This window comes from Megascapheus bottae, chromosome 12 (assembly GCF_031878675.1).
Source record: "Megascapheus bottae isolate mThoBot1 chromosome 12, mThoBot2.hap1, whole genome shotgun sequence".
NCBI classification, from domain to species: Eukaryota; Metazoa; Chordata; class Mammalia; order Rodentia; family Geomyidae; genus Megascapheus; species Megascapheus bottae.
Window position 1 is genome coordinate 4,299,163 of NC_143520.1, and position 6,262 is coordinate 4,305,424.

Consider the following 6,262-nt stretch of genomic DNA (forward strand, 5'->3'; position numbering starts at 1 on the left):
GAACCAGGTGATATCAGGTGTTGAAATGGGCTGTTCCATTACATTTGGGGGATAAAACCCCAAATAATAACTATTCACAATAATGGAAGTAAAACAAACATGTATTGTTCAAAGAAAGTAGCCCAAAGTAATTCTGTGTTTATAAATGTTATCTGTATTTAGCATGTAAAAATTTTGAGAATTTTAGAGAGAAGTTGGAAAGAAAAGATGTCATAGAAATTTCATGTTCTCTGGCACACTCTTCATAAGAGAGAGATGTTTCTCACTTCATTCCTAGGGCGTTGGACTTCTCGGGTATCTCTAGAAAGGTTTCTTAGGTAATGAAGTTTCAGTGTGGGTATAAGGAGACACAGTGCGTTGATTGTGTAAAAAATTAATGTCATAACACTGGACGGGCAAAGTGCTCCTCATGGAGTAAAAAGAAGGAGTCTGTAGTTCCATATTTCTTAAGAAAATGAAGATGAGTATTTGTATGGAGCCACATACAAAGGATGTCCCTGTAATGTGGGACAAGAGGAAGCAGAAAGATGTTTGAGGAATCAGTTCAAGGCAGAGATTCTGAGGATCTTACAGGGATTTTACTGGCAAAGGCAGCACCCCAAAAGAAAGCTTCTCCGTGGAATCATTGCTTTGCTTGAAGAGTAGAGCCACCAAACATCCTGCTCGAGTATTTAAAATTCTTAAATCCAAGAATTCATCTTGAATGGTTTATTCAGATGAAAATGTTCTGCTCTCTCAATTTTTATCACTTCTAACCCAGTCAATATACCAGTCATGGAATTAGAAACTCTATTAGAAAAATAAGAGCCTGGAATTTCTAAAAATAAGATGATAACACCATGAAGCATTTCCCACTCATTTTCCACGTAAAAGACAAACCTGAATAGACCCAAGAGGGAAGGAATTAACTAAAAGTTACATTTGGAGTGTTAATTATTACACCTGATTGAAAATATTAATTATGAAAATGGAACTGATATGCGCCCTGGAACAGCTTCATTATTAGTGTGTGACCAGTCACATCATGGTTTTACACAAGATTCCATGTAGGGGCAGCACAAAAATTAACCTCTTACAGGTTTGAAAAAAAGCACAGAAATCCAATGGTTTCTGATTGTTCGACAAAAACTTCCTTTTCATTGAAATGCTTTCATGGGTATTCACTATCTTTTTCATACTTTCTCTAGAAAAAACAGACATTTTTAATGCATTAAAATTTTTCCTTGACCTATCACTTGAAGTTTTTAAAAGCAACAAAGGAATGGAAAGATCAAATGAAGCCTAAGTAAAATAATTTCATTTTATAAAAATGTTGAAGCACAGTTTCTTTTCATTTGTTTTCTGAGAGAGGCAGAGTTAAGTGAATGTTTGCAGAATTCCTTCTGCCTACAGAAGAAAAATTTCTGTGTTTAATGTGTCTGTGCATTCCTAGATTAATTACTTCTTCACTGTTCTTTAATGCTTGCTCTTAAAACAAATGTCATGAATTAAATGATCCCAGTGAAATGTATTTTAGGAGAATAATGACTCTGTAAAATGCTAATGTTAAGGGGTATGTATGCTCTGGCTGACTCTGTATTCACAAACTGCAAATTATTTGTTCTGGGTAAAGTATTCCACATTGTTTTCCTCCGGAGAATACATGACTCAGTTGTGGAATGCAGATTTCCACAGGTACTTCATGCAGGAATTAAAAAATGTTTGGGGTGGTCAACCAAATTCTTTGCCTGTGCTAAGCAATAGTCCATGTTGAATATGAGGACTTGAGATGCTTTCACAATGACAATCAGCTGCTGAATTCCTGCACAGTGCCTGGATTTGGGAATTGTGGATTTCCATTGCTGACCACCATTCTTTTAGTATGTCTGTATGACATATTTTCTACTAAAGTCAATTTTTGCAAACTCATTTCTTAAGATATGGAAGATGAATGTTCAAATAAGGCTTCAAATTGTGAACAACTAAAAATGAAGGTTATATTATATATAAACATATCAATTTTGTCTTATATATGTTTATATATAAACATAATATATCAATTTTGCCTTTAAGTTATAATGCTTTGTTTTCCTTGTCATTCTCTGATTGTAGTAGGAACATTTCTAAAGGATCTGCCCTCTTAACAATCTTAGTGATATTTTACGTGCATAGTATGGTTGTATAAATATAAGGACAGGATGAACATCAGATCATTAGAACTTATTTACAATGTGTACAGTAAGCCTTATATCCTTTGAATAACAATGCTAGTTTTTCTCTACTCCTGGTTCCTACAACTGCAATTCCTTTTGCTAAGTTCAACTACATGATATAGTACATGAGTAAAACAGCATTTGTTTTACTATGACTGGCTTATTTCTTTCTTCCTTTCCATCGGTCCTTCTGTATTTCTTTTTTCTTTATATCTCTCCTCTCTCTTTTCTGATTTTGTGTTTACTGGGGCTTGGACTCGGAGCCTGAAGGCTGGCACTTAGCTTCTTCCACTAAAGGCTGGTGTTCTAAGTCACAACTCCACTTCCAGCTTTATTGGGAGATGACTCCTTGGAGATAAGTCTTACCAACTTTCCTTCCCAGGCTAGATTTAAGGTGGGAGCCTCAGATCTCAGCCTCCTAAGAAGCTAGAGTGAGCCTCCAGCGCCTCACTTGACTAGTTCATTTCATTGAAAATGTTGTGCCATATGAGAAGCTTTTCCTTTCTTTGAAGACCCATATTCCATCTTCTCTTTGCATAGCCATCCTTCAGAATAAATTAGTTTTCTTTAATATCTTAGATACTGTGAATAATATTATGATGAATGTGGGGATGCATATCTCTTCAAGACACTGATTCTTATCATCTTGGGATATATATTCAGAAATGGAATGGCTGGATCATATCGTCAATCTATTTAACTCTTTTATTCCATATATTTTTATTTTAATTAATTGAAGTGTTACATTATATTCTCCAGGTAGAAGGTGCATTACTTCACATATATTGATACCCTTTCTCATGTCTTGGTCTCCATTTCCCTCTCCCCACCCCCACCTCTTATCTTGTTTTCCTCCCTTCCCTATCTGACTTCAAATAACCAAATACACATATATACAATATATCAGGTAACCAGGTGAAATACTGTAACAATATGAGATAACCAAGGGACAGCAAAAGAGATGAGAGATAACAAAATATATTAAGGACAGCAATCACTCGTTATATGATAAAAAATGTTAATGCAAACTCCCCTTGTTCTGAATTATTGTCAGCATGAAAAAGCCTCCAATTTCTCTTCTTTTCCCTCATTTTCACAAACACTTGTCCTGTTTTTTTTGTTTTGTTTTGATTTTGTTGTCATGTTTTATGCCATAGTTTTTCTCTCATTTTTTTAGAGTGACTATCTTAACAGGTGTAAAGTAAAAGTCTTACTTTTGTTTTTTTTCTATTTCTTTTGTTACCAGTGACATTGAATCGTTTTTCATATAACTATAGAGAGCCAATATATGTGTGTGATACAGATAGTTAGAGAGATAGAGAGATAGATAGATAGATAAATAGATAGGCCAGTTTTATGCAACTTGTGAAGGAATGCTTCTTCAAATTCTTAGCCCATTTTCCAAATGAGGTATTATCTATTTTTATATTGATTCATATAACTTCCTTACATATTTTGAATATCAAACCTCTGTCATTTATACAGCTTGCAAGTATCTTTTATTATTCCATTTTCTCTCTGTTGACTGCTTTACTGTGCGGAAGATATTTGTTTTATGCCGTCCCATTTATTCAATTTGATTTTATTGCAAGTGAATTTGGTAGTGTAGCTACTACAACATTGCCAAGTCCAATGTATTGAAGCTCTTTCACTATATTCTTTTAAAGGTTTTGGTGTCAGTTCTTACATTTAAATCTTTACTTTTGAATTGGTTTTCATGAATGGTATAACATAGAGCTCTAATACTGTATTTTGCATGGAGATATCCTGTTTCTTTAACAGTTTTGAAGACACATACCTACTGTCCTCATTGTATATTTTTGTTCAATTATTTCTTCATTGCTATTTTTCCTTTCAAAGTTGGTAATATTTGCTTTATATAATTAGGTCTTGTAATTTATTTGGTTCTAGTATTTTTAATTGTTATGTCTTCCTGGATAAGTGACACTTTATAAAGTGGGGGTTGGAGGTATAGCTCAGGTGCTAGAGTGACAGCCTATGAGCAAAAGCATCAGATATCAAGTTCAAATCCTTGTCTCAGCCAAAAACGCTTTTAGGCTTTTACTCTGTTTTATCTGATATAAAAATAACTACTGACCCTTCCCCATGACGCCCCAGCCCCCTCCCCTCGGATGTGACTGGAGCTGGGAGCCCGAGGGCCGGAGATGCTGCTGCTGCACCATGGCCACCGGGAGCATCTGAGTAATAGCTCAAGTCTGCAATTAAAAATGGCCTCTAACAAAACTACATTGCAAAAAATGGGAAAGAAACAAAACGGAAAGAGTAAAAAAGTTGAAGAAGCAGAGCCTGAAGAATTTGTTGTGGAAAAAGTACTGGACCGGGGTGTAGTGAATGGGAAGGTAGAATATTTCCTGAAGTGGAAGGGATTTACAGATGCTGATAAGACTTGAGAACCTGAAGAAAATTTAGATTATCCAGAATTAATTGAAGCATTTCTTAATTCTCAAAAAGCTGGTAAAGAAAAGGATGGTACAAAAAGAAAATCTTTATCAGGCAGTGAATCTGATGACAGCCAATCAAAGAAAAAAAGAGATACTGCTGTCAAACCAAGGGGCTTTGCTAGAGGTCTAGATCCTGAACGAATCATTGGTGCCACAGACAGCAGTGGAGAGTTGATGTTTCTCATGAAATGGAAAGATTCAGATGAAGCTGACTTGGTGCTGGCAAAAGAGGCAAATATGAAGTGTCCTCAGATTGTAATTGCTTTTTATGAAGAGAGACTAACTTGACATTCTTGTCCAGAAGATGAAGCTCAATAATTGTTTGCATTGTTTTTTATATATATTATACGTATATATAAAATCTGAGTCTTGGTTTTTGAATTAAAGGTGTGAAACAACTACATTCTAATGAAAATCCAGTTTGATATGTTGGTTTTGAAAGTAGTATTGGGAGTTGTTGAGTTTGTTTTGTTTTCCCTCAATAGCACTGGTTACTTTGAGCAAATATAATTAAGGCTTTCTGTAGTTGCTTCCTTTAATACCATGGTATATTTCCTCTGTATTCAGGACCAGATATTTTTTTTAATAAGGCAACTTTTTCTGGCAATTACTTAATCAGAACAACTTGTCTTTAACTGCTTTGTTGAAGGACCATCCTGAATTTTTTTGTGTGTTTATGTGTGTGTAAAAAAAAATACATACATGGGTAGGTTTTTGTTTCGGAGATTTTGCTTGTTTAGAGGTGTTGGGCATCAGACACAGAGCCTTGCGTATGTAGGCAAATGATGTATCACTGTGTTACATCCCTGGCCCTTGTTTTATTTTGTTGTTGTTTAAGACAGAGTCACTAGGCAGCTCAGGCTGGCCTTGAACTTAGTAGGTCGCCAGGCTAGCCTCAACTTTAGGTCCTCCAGCCTCTGCCATAGATAGCAAATGCAATATGTTTGCAAAATGTCTTGAAAGGAAAAGTGTCTTATCAACAGCTTCCCTCACCCAGATGAGACAACTAAGATAAATTTTGATTTCCTTTCATTAAAAGTTTGTGTAATGAGCATTCCTTTACAGAGTATTAGAATCTGTATACTAAAAGCTCATAGATCATGAGCTATCTAAGACTGCTCATGGAAATGTAAAATCAACTGGTTAGAGATTTCGACTATTTAGGACCTGCTGGCCTAAATGAGTGGACAAAATTTTATAATTGTTGACCTGCATGCTTTTTCTTTACCCTAACTCATTCCTAACATGTAGGCTCAATTTTTTTCAGTATTGGGTTACTGGTTTCACAAAAGCCAGAAAAACAACTTTGTAGTAATCAGAATGTTACCCTACTGTATATTGTTTACTTTATTGTAAATAATGATGAACAGTGGTCAATAAATAGTTTTATATTCAAAAAAAACTACTTCTACCTTCTTTTGATTCTCTGTTGTTCCAATGTGTACTCTTAAATTTAAAGTGGATTCTTATAGACAACATACATTTTAATAATATTGTTTGTTTTCTTTTTGTTAAATTGGTGAAGAACTTCAGAAATTAACCTAGTTAGCCAACTTTTCTGAAATTCAGGAACCAGCAGAACAAGTCTTTGCAAGGCCCAGTAGAAGA

General features: G+C 35.0%; 1 pseudogene; it reads left to right on the forward strand.

The window, feature by feature from the left end:
- The first annotated feature begins 4,414 nt into the window (after nucleotides 1–4,414).
- Nucleotides 4,415–4,972, forward strand: LOC150056118 (chromobox protein homolog 3 pseudogene; annotated as a pseudogene).
- Nucleotides 4,973–6,262: the final 1,290 nt, after the last annotated feature.